General features: G+C 35.1%; 1 protein-coding gene across 1 annotated transcript in view; it reads right to left on the bottom strand.

Annotated features, from left to right (window-relative positions):
• The window catches only part of LOC132914692 (rho GTPase-activating protein 100F), a 61572-nt gene extending 45018 nt beyond the window's left edge, over positions 1-16554 (bottom strand). The window contains exons 1-8 of the mRNA XM_060974007.1: positions 16110-16554; positions 10542-11039; positions 9826-9975; positions 8750-9105; positions 8573-8669; positions 7689-8273; positions 5453-7649; positions 1125-1227 (exon numbers count right to left, since the gene is read on the bottom strand). The gene's annotated coding sequence lies outside the window, so the exon portion shown is untranslated. The remainder of the gene's footprint in view (positions 1-1124; positions 1228-5452; positions 7650-7688; positions 8274-8572; positions 8670-8749; positions 9106-9825; positions 9976-10541; positions 11040-16109) is intronic.
• Positions 16555-18649: the final 2095 nt, after the last annotated feature.

The raw sequence follows: 18649 nt of genomic DNA, 5'->3' as shown, positions 1-18649 counted from the left end.
TCCTTATAGTTTTCATATCTCTTGATGATCTAACTTTTAAGTTATTCGCTAAAATATGAAGCCTAGAAGAAAAGACACATTTATTATGGCACCACAATAAGTAGAGATGTTTTAGCTCCTTGTGATTTATCGAATCTTCCCACTTTTGGATATAATTACCAAGTAAGGAAAAAAAGAAGAGAGGAAATTGTAATCTTAAATGGGACCTTAATGCCTTAGGAATTTTTGAGTTTAATGTTGGTAGGAAGTTCTTCTCTCTTGTTGGTTTACTACATCTCTGTGGCCCTAAGTAGCTTGATGAGGGCTCATAAATAACGGTGCTACGCTGCTCCAGTAAACGACCAATCGGTCCCTGGCGATACTTCTGGCAACAAACCTGTTCCGGGGAAATACTCGCACGGGGGAAAAACGTGCAGCGTAATGATACTGATGCACGTGTAAGGGTAAACTGTCGTATTCCCCATAGACGCTCTTCTGCTATCGTGAATCCCCAAAAGTTCCACCCTTCATGCAATCTTTTTGAACCAGAAATCACTTCTGTCTCAAGATTCGAGATTAAAAATTTTTCCTAAACACAATTCTAACTTTGTATATAGGATAATAGGATATATATCCTAATTATAAAAAATACGAAACATTTCCGTAAAAAAAAGAAGAAATTATAAGACACCCAGTTATAGTACACACTACACACATTTCAAATAAATTAATTAGATAGCTACAGAGACATTAAACAGATTGTAAGAGTCTAATTACATAGGTCTGAGTAAATCAGTAAATAAAAATTTTCATCAATCACAAATAAACGAACCATATCTAGTTCTTCTCCATACTTGCTATCACGTATAACTAATGGAAAAGAAGCGAATGTTTAATGGTCATTCGAAGTACAAGCGGCGTGCTTGACACAGAAGGCACCTGTACGCTCGTCTCAGATAGAAATATCGCGTTAAATTGCAAAGAAGAAAACGTGGCATGCCATGCAGGTTTACTCGTATTTCCAGAGTAATTTCCAATCGATGTAATTCTCTGGGCACACTTGGAGAAGAGTTCTCGCAGTTTGCAAAGAAGTTAGAAGAACAGGAAATGATAGAAGAGATATAGCTGGCGTGCTTGATCGGTACCTTCTAAAAATCATTTCTCGCGCGAAGGGCCGACGGGTCCCTGCTCGAGCAGACCTGGGTCTCTTCTCTCATTCTGGTCCACCGATCACCTTCTCGCGCTCTCCTGAAACAAATTAAGAATAGTTACATTAGTACGTAGGTATTTAATGAGATTTTTACTTATTTATTATTTTACTTATTACTTGATATAATAAATATTTATATTTATAGAATAGATAATGTAGACATATCGCAAGGCGGATTAAGTAAAGTGTTGAACACTTTGGAATTTGAAAACTTCAATCTGACTTTCTTATTTTATTTATTAGAGTTTACTGTATCTTTTGCTATGTCACGTTATTACAAATTAACAATGACAGTATTGTATTATTATTATTTAAAATATAATTCTGCTGAATAAACAGAAAGTGATGGTAAGATGAAAAATAAGTATTTTTCTAGAGTATATTCCATATGATTTTGCTTTTTAGTAACGAAGCTTTAAAGATGCAAGTGTTGGGCGTCAGCTGAAGAGCAATCCCCCATACACCGAAACCCCACGGAAACAAGGAGCGTATGACGGGTTGCTCGTCGACAAGCGCTCCATCGAAACCTTTATATAAAGAATAAGATTATTATATCATCTCATTCTTTACTCTACAAATTCTATAACCTAGTAAACTGCTGAAACTAAACTCCTTGAAACTGTATTTTATTTCAGGTTACGTTACAAGTAGATTGCTGATTTCCATGCATTTATGGGAAATTTAAAGGTGAAAGAATACGGAAAGGATCAAAAGTAAAGTACCCTTTATGATATTTACTGCGTGAAGCAAATATCTACTTAGATTCACTTCTTTTAGATATTAACCTAGACTACTTTCTTCTTTGTAACAAAGAGGGAGGGAGAGAGAAAGAGAGAGAGAGAGAAAGAGAGGAATTTCAAAGCAAATTCCTGGAAGTTATCGATAAGTTTTAAAGCTCCTATGTGAAAATTCAAAAACTTGCATAGAAGTTGGGCTTCGACAGGCGGGAGTAATAAAGCTTCCCGGACTTTCGACTTTACAGACAACTCCATGAGAAAACGTCAGCATTAAGCAAAGGAGTTCTCAATATGACATAAAGCTGGAGAAGCACTGTGCTTTTGATCACTCATCGTTATTTTCACTTTCCTCTCCAATAAAACAATTACAAGCTGCTCGTATAATTTATCTCGAAATAACCACATGCCAGATATATTTCTTTTCAATATTTTGATTAACTCCATACAATATTGAAATTTTTAAACACTAAATATTTAATTTTTTCAAAAATGTTGAGCACATGATCATCTAATTAATTTACACAAGCTTTTCTTTCCTCAGTAAATCAAAATTCTAAAGAATCAAATATCCAAAATTTTCAGCACATGATCCTCTAATTACTTTATACACGTTTCTTTCTACAGGACTACGTATATTTTACATCATTTCCATACATCAAATTCAATAGTTTTATCAATTCCATTGCAATTGAAAGTTTCATAATTATATTCCTCGCGACATCAAATATCCAACTATCTAAATTTTCAACACTTGAACTCCTAATAAATGAGTTCAGTTTCAACGACATAGATAAAGGTAACAGAAATCTTGCAAGTATCAACTACTTTACCAAACAATTCAGACAACTGATTGGAGTTGGCGATTCCCTGATCACAAACACTATCTACAAAGCGCCCAAACGATTCACACTAGTATCTCACACAGAATCGGCGAAATTTTTCCGGCGAGACACAACAGCTCGTTAGAAAGAAGGGCAAAAAAATGAACTGAAAAAAGCTGTCCACGAGGAGGCACGCGAGATTAACTACACCGGCTCACGCCAAGCGTATCTTAACAACGTCGTACACGCCACTTAACGCCCAACATCGCGGCACACGATTTTCCTTCTCTCCGCGAGGACGAGGAAGGCGACGACTTCCACGGGGGGACGAACGCGGTCTCAAACTGCGCGACGACGTGTGTGTACCGTCGTTAAATAAAAGGGGGGGCCTACTACTGCGCAAAATCTTTGTCGTAAGGGCGGTTCGATCGCCGTTTGGTCCATGTGATATCAGTCATCCTCCGGATGATAACTCAATCGTCTTCTTTTACCTCACTTTCCGCTTAACATTTTTCCTCAGAATTATTTAATCTAAAGATTTTAGTAACATAATTAATATATATGTCAATAATAAAATATGATAATTTAATAAATTACCTTAAGATATTTATTTTGAGATATTTACTGAAAACTGCACCTGAGGTTTGCCTATTCTATGGATTTCGTTATTTAATAGTAGAATTGATATTTGCCTAAAATATATATATATATATGTTTGTTAAACTGATTACTATAGGTGCTACTTAAAATAATCGTGAAAGTGTAGGATGTAATATAGTATATGATAGTGATTTTAAATATTTAAAAATTCACTAGTTAGCGGCGTATGTGGTAAGAATTTTACGTGCTTTGTACAAAATGATCTTGAGACAATCTTCTACTCAAAGTTTAATATCATTTAAGAGTTGCGTGGGATGATATTTGGAACTTCTTCGCATACAGTTCCCCCTTTACCGTTACTTGCTTCATTCATTATTTATTTTGAGCCAGAGTGCAGCGACATGAATAAACAAAGGCACGATGCGGAACTCTGCTTCAGAATGAATACACGTTTACGGTCATTCCACATAAACGTAGTTTCTTTCATCAAACAAGTCAAAACTGTGAAAAGAAGAAAGCTCTCTCAGAAAAAGAAAATATATATCATCAAATATGAATATATTTCTTAATGACTATAAAATTCTCAAGAAATTCTCCATATAAGAAAACATTGTTTTGAGTGCTGATATGCACCAGAGTTGTTACAAGCTACAGTCGATACTATTATACTCGAGGAAAGAATCAGCGACATTCAACTGGTTCTCCTGAACTTCATTCCTCGATTCCGCTATCCGTTTCATGTTCTATCGATACAGAAGAGACAAGAAGAGCCTCCAGTGGCAATGAAGAAGCACGAAACTAGCAAATGACAAAAGAAATAGAAACGGACAGACCAAGCCTGACTGACCAACTAAGACAAACCACTTGGGAGAAGATACTACAATCGTGCACCATCTTGAAATTTCTTCTTCTCTTCAACAAGAAGAAGAAAGAAAGAAGGCGAAGAATACTGTGAGAGTTCGGTTCTGCATCCAGCACAGGTAGCGTTGGAATTTTTATATTCTTCTTAGAGCGGAGATAGGTGTACCGGTTTAACGATCCCATTATCTTCAAAGAAAGTTATAGAAGGAGGATAGTAAAGCTATTTATACGCTCCCCCGCGTCTCGCCCTAAGGGTGTCGTTATTCTAATTATGGATTTTCCTCGTGTAATAGCCGGTTAGAAGTCACGATATAAAAAGTAGCCTCCAAAAACGCTATCGCTCTTTTCTCTTCTTTAAAATGTCCAACACATTTTATATGCAAATTTCGGCTGAAAACAGGCGATCGTTCAATTAATTGAGGAAATATGTGTAGTTAAAGTAGTTCAAGACGAAGAATATTAAGAAGTGGTACGGTGAAGAGCAAAACGAAGCGATTCCGACTGTGAAAAATAGATGCCAGTAGGGTCGATAAGGTGGCAATGGACGCAGAAGAAGCTCGTGGAGCGCAATTTCGGATCGTACGGCAATGTAGCCGGGCCTGGATCGATAAGGGATACGTTTAAGGGCGAGAGTAACAAGAGCATCGCAGCAGCCAGGATCTTGCTCACTGTGTTCCTTACATCAATCAAGTAACACCTGCCACTACCTTTGGAATAATGTCAGCAACCAACTATATACTCTTTATCTAAAGCCATAAAAGAGGAAGCAAAATAATAAAACGTATACTCGCTAACCTCAAAAAGAGATAAAATACAAAATACATACTGAACGAGCAGGAATCGGTATAAAAGAAGAGTATAAAGAATAAATAAGAAAAGTAGGTAATAGAGATATCGTACAGTAGTATAGAACGAATGGAAAGAACATAGAAACACCCCGAAGAAAGGGTGAAGAAAGGGAAGAAGGGTCGAGTGAAGCACGATTTCGTGGTGGCGTGCCAGAGCCAATGGTCCCGGACCAGCGGATCGATATACCCTTTTTCGAGAGTGCCTTCAACCGACCCTCCCTCAACTCGTACTAACATACACTCACACGTACACATAAACACTGACTACCCTCTTTTCTCTCTCTCTCCTCAAGGAAGACGCGCGTGTTGCCGACTCTCTCTCTTAAACAGCTCTCTACTGAATGAATCAAAGTGACCAGCCAGAGTCCGTCCGGTTTGTCCATTGGTGCAACGTACCTTTCTAGTAACCGAAGGACGAGCAGCTTCAGAGCCAGGAACCCAATGTGGTTGGCCCAGTCCGCCTTTCCTTCGACTTTTTCAGCGAGCAAGAAGGAAGCGGGCACAAGTCTTCCGGTTGCAGCTTTCTCACCTCACCGTATAAACGCCACGCGGGAATCAATACGCGCGCCTGCCTCAAGCTTCTCCCTCTCTTGCCCGCTTGTGTTTCACCTCCAGTAAGCCTCTGTCTCTCCCTGTCTCTCCCTGGCTCTCCCGCGATTCTCCACTCTCGAGCAGCACTCTGACTGTCCGTGTCGCGGCTCCAGCCTCCCCGCAGCTGCTCGGAACCTCGTGCACTACCTCTGGTGAACTTGTACCAGAGCCAGCCACAATCACCAGGAGGCGACGACTCAGCGATACTGGCCCTTTAGCCGGTCATCGAAGGGACACGCGTGTCTCGCGGACGTACGCAGCACGGAAAACCGAGGATTCGCCTGACGACGGTGTGCAACGCACCGCGCCGCATAACCACGACTACCTAGAGTACCCGGGCGGACATGTTGGTCGAGGGAACTGCGCACACGCGCCCCCGGCTCCTCTTCTTCTCGCGTATTCGCCGTGGCCCTCCAGACTACGCTGAATCAATTTTTCCGCCGGACCGAAGTCGGTTTTCGAGTTTCTTTTCACTTCTCTTTATTCATTTCGTTTTCTTTTATTCTACTTTGGTTTGTTTGCGAACTTCTCTTTTGAAGATTAGGAGTCAATGAAGATGGACTTGTGGATGGAAAAGTGTAATTTTGATTAGAAGGCTTTTGTTAGTAGGCGAATAATCGAGATTAGTCTCCTTTTTATTTTTATTCTTTCTTTCTTATTTCATTCAAATGAAATTTTTCATTTTTGGGGATTAGTAATCAATGTAGACAGGCTTAAGATATAGGATTTTTGTTCAATATTGGAAAGAGGACATTTCCTAGGGAATTAGTAGTCTACTCTACCAATTAGTTTCGGTTGCCTTTTTCTCTTTTGCAAGATGGAAATTAATAAAAACGAATCTGTGTGCAGAAATTTTGAAAGCGTTCCATGGGAAAATAATCTCATTTTATTTATTTATTTATTTTATTTTGCTTAGAATTTTACTTTCTAGAAAATGGAAGTCAATAAAAATGGGCACTTATTCGCAACTGCTTTTCATTTCTTCATTATCTCTTCAAATTTTATTTTCCTTTCTGAAAAATGGAAGTCAATGGCCATGGATTTGTAAATTAACAAATTACATTTTAGTTGGACAATGAAAAGAAGTCATTCCATAGATGATTAATCGCAATTAGTTTTCCTTCATCTTTTCTTTCCATTATTTCATTCCGCTTGAAATTTCCTTCTTTGAAAGATGGAAGAAACGAAGGTGAACTTAAGACATAGAGAAACAAAGTTTTGGTCAGGCACAGAAAAGAAGACATATCGTAGCATAGATTAGTCGCGTTTAACTACGGGCTATGGTTATTTCGTTCAACTTAATAGGTTTATTGATTCTTCTGGATCTCAGTTGACCGAGCGGCTTTTTGATTTTTTTTTCGCCTGACTCGATGCAACAGGTTATTTGAATGCTTTCTGCGGATTCTTTGTTTTTTTCGAACGATTCAGTTCTGTCTGTTCAAACAAAGGCATACGTAGGTTCTTTCTGCGTTGGGATATGATATACGATTTTCGGATTTTTTCTCTAGTAATTAATGGAAATATGGAATTAAGGTTTTCGATGGGTGAACGATTCTTCGAATTATTTCACAGGGTGGCACGGAAACGCATTTAGTATCGAATATCAATTAATCTAACTGGATCTCCTCGGCTAACACATTTAAGCCATTGTCTTACATCGAGGTCGGCTTGCGCCGCAAATTATGGTTCAAACGTGAGAGCCACGAGTCGTGTTCATAATACAAATAACGATAGTATATTTTAATAAAATCTATCGAAATATTTCAACAGAATATGCTGAGATACTGGGTTTGTGCACAGTGACACATAAAAATATTTGAATAACTTATAATAGAATAAATTTTGTTTCACTTATTAAATATAATAACAAATACCCTATTTTAAATATTTTACAAATTTTTACAGCTTTAAATTTCCCATAAATACATAAAAATACCCAGTCTACTGATAATTATTTTGATTAAATAATAATTTAATGAACCTACATATCATTCAAACTACACTTAGAAAATCATCCTAATAATTTATCAAATAATTCTACTACAAAATCCTACTATTTTCATCTACATTCTTTAACATAACTGATTTACCACTTCCCAAAATAATTAAATATTTACTTCCGGTCAAAATACCATTTGATAAATACAATATAGTATTCATGAAATTTAACGGGAACGATTGAGAAAATTTTGTTGACAGGAGACAGCAAAGGCGTAGTAAGTCCCCGTAAAAACTGAAATATAGATTCGGCTGGTAAATTGATTCTGTGCCACTGTACGACGAGTCCTGGCTTCTTCTGCTAGTTCTCAGGCTGTCGAACCCTCCGCACGCAGACGTTGAAATTCTTCTTCTCTCCTACTCTTCCGGCCACAGAAACGGCGACAGTGACAGAGAAGCATATGCATAGTGCTACATCGGTTTTCCACGACTTCTCCGAGTTTTATTAAATTTCTTGCCTCGCTGTAAATAGTCCCTCATACGAAACGATGCTTATCGAGGCTCCAGGATAAGCAGAGCCCACCCCTAGTCCGCTGCTTTCTATCACCAACGGATGTACTCGGTATTTCCAGGCTCTCCAGGATGCTCCGATCGATGGAATGCCTCTTAAATTTCTTCCTCGCAGTTTCTAAAGCATACGATATTTTTCTATAATGAGTTTTTGTGAGATACTGTTGCACCTGTGGCTCTTTGGTGCGTAAAGTTTACTATTTGTCTTTTATTTTCAATATCGACATCTGGAGATCTGTAATTTTTTCACAGTATAATAAACTAACAAAAGATTTAGCATAAGCGACTGAGAAAATAATCATCTATCTAGTTTTGAACAAGATTTCCTGCATTTTTTCATATTCCAAAAGGACACACTTCTAACTTTTTATGGCAAATGGGAAATGATCATTAATAATCATACTATAATTGTAGTACCATATTCGTCTGTCAAGGTTACTAGAATTAGAAATCAGTAGAATACAAAAAGCTTCCCATTCTTCATCTACGCACTTTACAAAAATGTCGTTCAAATCTGCAAAAATACGCCAATGTAAATTACTAAAGTTTCTATGAATTGATTATTTCGACGAGCAAGACACGTTTTATATGAACTTTTTAGAAAATTTGTCAGTTTCTGAAGGTTGGATAGGTTGGAGAGCCGAATTGCAGCATCGATAAATTGCAAAGGGAGGATCTTCTGAACTGTTCGTTCCGATGGGACGATTTCTCGACGGTCAGGGTCGGCTATTATGGTTTTCCACGAAATCACGTCGTGTAATCGCCGTATTTTACGAGCTGCCGCGAACTACGGACTATTAGGTCGATACAGCCGCAAAACCTAGGGCCACGCTACTTCACAGACACGTTGATTGCCTCCTCCGTCGCTAATTTTTTCTCCTCTCCCTCCCAACAGGGGTGCAAGATCGCAATCAGCTGCCAATTGTCATACTACTCTCTGACAGAAGTCACTGAAAATATACAGAACCTTAACATGAAGAGGAATCTAGTGGTTTGTGCCAGCCACGACGACTGAACAGCTCATAACGAAAATCACCTTTGTCGATGGTTTCCCTCTTCCCAAAAACGGAAGAATAACTTTAATCTCTATTCGATGCACAGTTCAACGTTTTAAACAAAATGTTCATAGTAATACACAAGTCCCTTCTTCATCTAAAATTATCTATAATTAATATAATAATTTATAATTAATATTCAATTTTAACGATATATGTCTTAATAAGAATAACTTTTCTCCCAAAATGTGACCTCCAAGAGATGTAACACTTAATTAAATTTCGTCACAAGAAAATTAATTTTCTTTTTACTTTCTAGAAAATTAATTTTTTTAACAGAAAGAATGATTTGGATGAAAATTGTTCTGACGTTATGTTAGTTGAGATGGAAACTGTTCTATCAGATTGCAACATATTTTCTTCCATTTCAGTGAAACAGCTGCTTAATTTCCTTATAGTTTGAGAGTAAAATGCGGCCAGAATGGATACGTTAATAACGGTGAGAATCGTCGCAGAGTTTCTGCCGGACGTTCAATAAAATTCCCCGTGAACAGCTTTCAAATTTATTCGGGTTCGACGCTCCTCGTCGTGACGAGCAATTAAACGCAAAAACGAGAGGGAGATCCTCGCCACTGGGGGATGACGGGATCACCGAACAAGATCGATGAAAGTTACTTGTCTTTCAGCTCAGAGTATATCAGTTTCAACCGTAGATACCAGAAAACCTGAACGTGAAACGGGATCTACCTTCATCCTGCTTCACTGATGCCTCTAACCACACCAATTGTGGCATAGTGAGTTATTGTTCAAATTGATACTTGAAATCTATTTAGAAATATTAAGTGGAATTAACAAGATTCTCTTTGCTAGAGAAAGTTTATCTTCTCTTATTGTTCTTTTAATATTAATCCACAGTAATCTTCAATTGTTAAATTAAAATTAAATGAAACATCTTCTCATTGTTAGATTAAATTAGAATTTCTTTATAGAAATTAATTATATTCAAGATTATAGCAGTTCTTATGGAAATATCAAGGCTAATCGATCTTCGTTCAGCAGATCTGAAGATATTAATAAAATTAAATAGTTCAACTATTAAATTTCTATATTTTTACTTATTTTCATTATTTAAATATTCAGTTTTCTAAGATAGCGTTTAAAATATTCTGTGCAGTTGCAGTATCGTAGAATTTAACAAAAGTATAAGTTTCATTTAATTTTTCTCACAGAATCCGTTACATCTCTTCAAAAGAAGAAATTCTTCTTTCAAACTTATACCACGAAAACAATTACGTGAATACGTATGAACCCAATATTTTGGCCACATCTTAATTATGAACAATCCTGCTAGTATTTTAACAAATGAAATACACAACCGTAAATTAATCTACTAAAATTATAATAGCAATTTGTCTGGACGTTCTTTTTTTTATCTATTTAATAACTTATGAAAGAGATGAAACAGGATGGTTCATGGAAGAAGCTGATGTCTTCTAGATCCTCGTTCGATCAACGTCGACGATTCGTTTCCCTTTCAATTAATTCTTAAGTAGAAGAATCGCCTCTCCTTCGTTCAACGAAAGTAATTCTCGCATGGAAGAATAGGTGGCTGGGAGGAGAGCTAGCTATCTTATCGAGGAAATTCGTTCGAGTGATTCACAGCGAGAGGGCCCCGTCGTGATCCAAAGTTAAGTCGCTCTCTCTTCGTTGTCATTCCCATCGAGCCTAAACGTCCCACTTCCGGTTCGGCTATTCTAGCCTGGATCGATTGGAGAGACCGCCTCGTGTCAAAAACACTCGGCAGAAAGACGTTGCCTCGGCGAGTCGAGCCGGATCCTCTCTATTTGATTCATAAATTTCAGAGCAGTGTCTAACTGAAGCTGCAGAATCTAGGAAAGATTATATCTTTATTCTATTTATTCCTAGAAGCTTTTATTCCATTTAGAAGAGTTATTTTAAGTAAAACTGGTAAATGTTCAAAGAGACTGATTCAGTGAAAGTTAAATAGTATCTTATTTTTATCTTCGATCTTCATTTTTATCTTCTTCAATGCAACACACACTTTGCTATTCAAATATAGCCATACATTTCTGGATCTGCTTTTTGCTTATATTTCATCAGAAATATCCTTATTCTAACTAATACCGTTCGACATACTATTCATTGCTTTGTTTACACTTCTAAACCAATTTGTACTATTCAACAAAAATTGAAATGCAATTAACTATACAAAATTGATTCACAGGAAATTGATCTACTTGATTTAATGCCACGACCTTTCATTCCAGTTTCTGTTTTATTTGATTTGTTGAAATCTCACTCAAATACAATCCTTCTTACTCCAAATTTGCTCATCCTTTTTACAAACCCATCTTTAAAATAGTCTTCAATTTCTATTTTATAAGCATGAGTGTACAAGCTTCTTTTTAGAACATCCTCTTCGAAGTGGTTAACAGTATACGCAATGCAGCAATAATTAATACAATATTTATCCAGTTTATCTCGCAGACAGTTTTTCTTCTCGGTTTGAGTTAATTTGGCTCGTTAACGCAACAGGGAATCGCGAGGACTTAATAATTCCCGATGCATGCCGGCCCTGCTACTCGACCTGGAGTACGATGCTGTGATTGGACGGCATTTGAATGAATGCCATCCGGCATTCACACCTTTTTTCAGCCCCTTCCTTTCTGCCGCGACCCCGTCCATCGTGAAACCCCCGATGTACTCGAGGGTTACGGTAGTTGACACGCGAGCAGCGTGAGCGTGTGCTCGCGTGTGCTTTCCACGTCACGCACACGAGCTACCAACACCGTATCAATTCTCCTCTTCGCCCTGATTGTACATAAAATTATGCAAATTTTCAATTTGTCTATATATAATATAATATATCCGATCTTTTGAAATTTAAAGTATTTTGGAGCTCTTGGGGCTTTTGCTTTGAAATTGTTAGTATTCAGAATGAAGTTGTATTCATTGTGTTGTAGAAATCAATTTTTCTCTTCGAGTATCTTGGTACATTGAAATAATTTTTGCTTGAAAATTATTAATTGACTCACTTGAATATACCGTAGAAAATATCAAAGAGGAAGATATTTTCCCCTAGAATTCCAATATGTTGAAAAGGTGCTTCTCTAATCTGAACCACAGCTACATCAGAGACAATGAATGGTATCGATTATTTATTACAATACAGAGTTTCAGTGCACCTGTGCCATTTCCACGAAAACGCCTTCGCCACATCACTTAGTACAGATTTGCATCGACGAAAATTAATCGTTGTCTGGCTGGAAAAGTGTGTCAAACGTCTCAACCGATCGATTATTACGTTCATCAAGTACGTCCTGCCGATTGGTTCGTATTATCGTCCATTTGGCGACTCGGGGCTCCGCCAATGTCTGATATGGCACTGTTAAACTCGTTTCCTAAATACGACACCTCTAATAAAAGAGAACTACAGGGGAAAGCTGTGATAAGTCATACTTTTTGTTTTTCATGTGAGAGCAATTTTAATATCTCATATCTTGTTAACAATTCACGTATATTACCAAATTTATCTTTTTATTAAAATTGGTTATGAGTGAGATCATCAAATATATTGATTTCTTAAAAGAATTATGGTAAGTTCATTTTTCATAAATCTTTATGGACTTGTCACATATTTTTAATCAGTTATACCTTTAGACTAAATGGATTTTTCCTATCTTTAACTATTTTATATCAAAGTAACCACTGAATAACATCAAGATCAATGAAATTATAGCATTACCATGATACAATGAAGACATGCGTTTTCCCTTGTAATCTTCAAATGTTCTAACACAAATTATTTAAATTAATCTATATAAATTAACCAAGAAAGAAATAAAACAATTTCTATAAGTGTTTGTTTAAGACTGACGAAATGGCGCAAAAGTTGTGCTTCCCTCAAGAACAGAATTAGCTTCGCGAAAATTGCCAGCCGCTTAAATTCATCAAGATTACAGGTTCCTTCAGAAATCTTCAAGACACTCAAGTATAGAAGTTATTTTAAACTTTATACGCGATTAAATTGCCCGTGGATTCGTCAGATTAAGTCCTTCGATATTTTCAGAAATTCTCACTCCTTGGTACACCCTAAAACTTCCAAATCCATTAACACCTTATTATCGTCATCTAAGGAAAAGTGAAAAGACATAAATTCTAATATATAAATAAAATTTCACTAAGTTTCAATTATTATGAAGCCATCTCTAGTCTATTTTATCCATTAGATATATTCTTTCCTATCTATTTACTTTGAATTAATTTTGTTATTAATGCTAAAACCAACAAGCTCTTTAATATGTTCCAGATAGTTAATTGGAATTAATGTAATATATCCAAAATAAGTGTTTCTATCCCAATAAAGCTAAAATATTAGTAACATCAAAAATATTTACCTATTTCTACTAATTGGAAATTATAGTAGAAACACATTCTTGATAATATGGGATTAACAATATGCTGAATCTTAAAACTGTTTCTCTATAAAAGATAATGTAACTTATGTTCCTCCCTTATAGTGTTCCATTGGAAAAACAAAAAACCTGATTCCAATTATTTTGAACTGGTAATTCTAGCGTAATAACATTATTAACCCTCAACTGACACTGTTGCATCATGGATGACTGCGATAATTTGTTCTACATTTGATAACTTAACTTTCATTTGTATTCTGCAATTCGCATTAAGAAATAAAAATTGAAAAATAGAAATACAATTTTTATAAAAATTATTATGCTCACTACTCATCAATAGAAAATTCAAGTAACTTTCTTTTATATCAAAAAAGAAGAAATAAAGTTGTTTTGAAATTAATTTTATAATCACTATACTAGTAGAGGCTTAAGTAACGAGGTTACATCAAAGTTGAATAGAAAATTGAATATTTCCTTTAGTAATCCTTTTCGAATGGAACAGTGTGGATACGGCCCTGATACGCATACGTCGATCCAGGCGAGCGTGCAGCTTACATACGAATAACGACGGCAACGACGACGCCGTCGACGAGGACGAGGACGATCGAGGACGCATTACATCCCCACCATCACGTACTACGAAATACTACGTTCTGTGATGCGGTGCAATTAACCCAACGACCCCTCACCCTTCTACATCCTACGTCCTCTTCGCCCCCTCCAACAGACTTCGGACCTGCAGGGGCGCAAGTCCGTCTCTTCTTTTACCGCCCCTACCGCCGCTCTGACATTTATCCATTCGTTCATTCATCAGAACACACTTCTTTAACCGGCTCTCGCCGTTCGAACCACGTAACCACGTTGATTCTGCCTGGTCAGAGTCTTAGGTTGCTCCGGTATTCAACTTCCTATTTGCTTTCATTGAGCTTCACTGAGACAGGCTTGATAAAATTCGTTAGACCAATTAAATTAGAAATCTTCTATTAGAAATTCTACAGAAGATCCCCTATTAGATGTATCTTAATCTATAAAAGAGAAAATATTTTTATTTTGTTCTGAATCCTGCGTAATATTCTTTGGAGAATTCAGTCTTGGTTCGTTAGATTTTTATGTACAATCATTTAAAGTCTACAATCTTATCGGAGAAAGTGTTTCTTTGAAAGTTATTCAATAGCTGGTAAATAGCAGTCTAATTGTGCTTACTGGAACATTCTGTATTTTTCTATGAGTATGAGCTAACGAATCAAGATTTCCAGTTTCTTAAGAATATTGCAAAGTATTTGATAGAAAGTAAGACATTGTTTTTTTATAGATCAATGTTGGGAAATGCCCTATGGGTCTTTAATGGGAACAAGAAAAAATCTAAATATCTTTGTGAATTATTCCACTGATAAATTGTACAGTGCCTACAAAAGGTATTGTTCCAATGAAATGCTTTCTTTTATCAGGTTTTCATAGTATCAACTTTTAGTAGTTATATGAAGGTACTACTAAAGAACATGTAATTTAATACACCTAGACTTAATTAATTAGACTGTAAATGCTATAATAAATATGATGGTCTACCTATACTTTCTGTAGCCGGAGAATACAGAATTGACTCGAGAAACTAATCTTATATATGTTTTAATTCCTGAATTAAATAGATAGCTTTGTTGAGAATGCTTGTTCTTTGATCTTCTGGTTTGAGTAGAATGGAACGATGAAGAATAATTAGGATGCGCTATGCTTGCATTGAAGAAAAATACAGTTTGAATTCTAACAGATTTACTTAGGTTAATGAATCTTTTCTTTTATGTAGAACGTTTGAGATATTCTTATTTTCTTTTTCATTTGTCATAATAACGAACATCCAATTAAATGTTGGAACATTTGTATGAAATGGTTTTCATACATTAATTATAAAAAACAAAGTATTTATTACTATATTAAAGATTCAAGAAAATTTCTTTAAAGATCTTAAATCGTATTCATTACAATGTCACATAAATACATATTTTTTCCTATTTCAATAGTAACTGAGACTTATTTCTATACCTATTTATTATTTTAATAATTCTAAATAACATATATATTTAAAAATTTTATATAACCTTTTCTGTACAGTATTACATAATATATAAGAATAAAAAGTTCAAAAATTCAAATCCATATTTGACAATTGCAAAGATTGTTAGTTTGATAGCACTTGATAATGGCTTTTAATAACTCAAATGACTTAATGACACAATAAATTTCTTATACTTATATCTAAATCTAATTATAGAATTAAATAATTTATTTACATTGAATATGTTTATCAATTTATATTACAATCCATAAATAATCATATAGTTTTATTCATTCAATTCAAATAAAATTTTCGCGCCTAATTGTCTAACCTTAAATTGTATACTTATGTTACCTCAATATTTCCCATAATATGTACGCATTTAAATAATCTTTTATCTTCGGAGTTACATTCGTAAATGATCAACACGAACATTTAATTATAAATAATCAAGAAAATTGGAAGGTACTTACCATCGTATTCACATGTAATTCTTGACGTATTCACACTGCGCAATGATGTTCTTCATGGCGGCAATTCCATCCAAGCTATGCCTTTTACTTTCTTCAGAATCCAAGACTTCTCCATATCGCCAACACTTTCTACTAATCGCTCCCTTTCAATCACGTATATTTTTTAACTTTTTACGAAAAATCACACGAATTTTATCATACTCGACACGAAACTCTCGCGTGCGCGGTCGTATGACGACTGAAAGCAGTTAAATGCTTTGAAGTGATTGGAGGATTGCTTGGTTTGCAATGGCGCAAAAATTTGAAATACCTCAGATGTAAGTGGATGCATAAATTGAGAATTCTGAATTTATTTCAATTCTTGAAAGAACTCCCAAGTACCGAATCACTTTAAAAATTATTTAAATGATTTAGTGACTTCGTTTTCGGAAAGATAATAAAACATTTTCTAAATTCTATCTTTACAATTTAATCCACTTAGTGTTTAAAATTTATCAAAAAGATTAGTTATATTTTGGCCATTTTCAAAACTTCTATTTCCATTTATCCAAACATGTTTAAATAAATTTATTGGAACTTAACTTAAATGTATCTATTTTGGTAAATTTTAAGCATTCAATGAATTAAATGAAATTAAATGGAAATTCGATCCTTTTTCAATAAAATGGTAAAAAATTCTTAATTTTCGCTGATCGATTTCTTATATTAGTGATTTAATAAAACTTTTAACTAAAAGAATAAAATTAAATAGTCAAAATTGGAGGAGCTATATACTTAACAAAACTAGGCTAAGCTATATACTTAATTAATTAATCACTAAGCTATATATTTAACAAGATTTGTAATACTTCCAGATTAAAATTCAAACGTCCATCACAATTCACGATAGAATAACTTCTTTTTTACTTTTTGCGTATCGTTTCCTCGCAAAATGACACGGACAGAAAGATACACTGAGTGCTAAGTATATTATATACCTCGTTTATGATATAACTTTATTTTACAATATCGACCGGTAGAGAACGCCACTTAACACAGTGAGGTGTTAACACAGTTAGGGTTAGGCATTCAAATGTCAGGAATCAATTAGAAGTTATAACATGTGCTTCGGATTTTTAATAACATGATACAGCAATTTTTACAAAGAGACTTGGAAGAACATAATCGTAAAGTAAGTATTAGTTGAGTGATTAATTAAAGCGTATCTAATTTTATATTTTTAAATATATTAGGTACTTCTGATCTTTCTTACAAAGTTCGAAATTATAACATTATCAAACAGTATTTCACTTACTGTTTATTATTGATTAATTTAACATCTAAATTAAATTTCATTATTGCAATAAAATATTATATTAATTGTCTTTTGTAAATCAACGAACATCTTTTAAGTTACTTTTTCGTTTTATTATAAAGCTGAATACAAGTAATCATAAAGATTATTTAAATTATAGTTAGTGTATTCTAAATTCTTCTATGCTCAAGTACCATAAAAGATGAAGAGATGGCAGTGATAGTATGTTTTCTTTTATAAATTTTCTCAATGATTTGATCTCGGTTGATACATATATCGATCGATTTAGTAACCTACTTTACCAATATTTCTAGCGCATTTTTATCGATTGTCGATTATCGGTAATAGTTTCCTTTTTTCCTTACCGACAGTTTGCTAAATGTATATTTCCTCATAAGAGTTACTTTCATTTTTGACAAGCAATACCATATTTCATTTCAAAGTAATATATTTCTTTAGCTTTAAATTGAAAGATAGAAGGTATATTTCATTTTGAGTCCTACTTCGAGTTCACTCTCAATAAAGCACTTCTGTATCCCTCGCTTTCCAAATTATCGAATCAGCTCTTGAATGCAACTCGATCAGAGTTTATCTGTTTCTTCGAACTCGCTTCGCTGACCAAGCTTGCCCCTGGCCAGGAACAGGAAACAAACTTCTGGTAAACAGGTCAAGAAAAATTTATAATCTCTTTAGAAATCATTCCGAGATAAAAGTAGCGAAATAATTTTTCCCGGAGCACGTAGGTCAGCAATTAGTTTAAAGCGAATTTTACAGTATCCAGCGCCGTAGAACCTTAAACTTAAGCGCTTAAAGGTTAAGGGATTGTGTCTTATCTAATAAGAACGTCTACCTTAAAGCCTCGGTTTTACGTTCAATTACAGAACGTTCGAGCAGCGTGCATCTGTACAGGGTGCTTCATAATCATGGCGCAAACGTTGAGGCGGAAATTTTGCGTGAAACAATAAGTCGATAATATAGAATAAAAATAAATAATTGATAAAAAGTTATGGAAATAAGTCGAAAATGTAGAATAACACTTTTTCATAGGACGCTCTATTTCCAAGAAAATAAAATTTGAAAATTTGTCAAATATACTTGAACCTGGTCAATTCTGAACTGGAGAGAACTAAATAATTGACAAAAAAGTTAGAATACAAGTTTTTCACAGGGTACTCAGTTTTCAAGTGAATGAAAACGTGGCTTTGGACGAGAAAACTTTATTTTACATTTTAAATTTGTTTTCTCA

Source organism: Bombus pascuorum, chromosome 15, assembly GCF_905332965.1.
Source record: "Bombus pascuorum chromosome 15, iyBomPasc1.1, whole genome shotgun sequence".
NCBI classification, from domain to species: Eukaryota; Metazoa; Arthropoda; class Insecta; order Hymenoptera; family Apidae; genus Bombus; species Bombus pascuorum.
The sequence above is the reverse complement of the archived record's forward strand: the minus strand, read 5'-3'. Positions and strand labels throughout refer to the sequence as shown.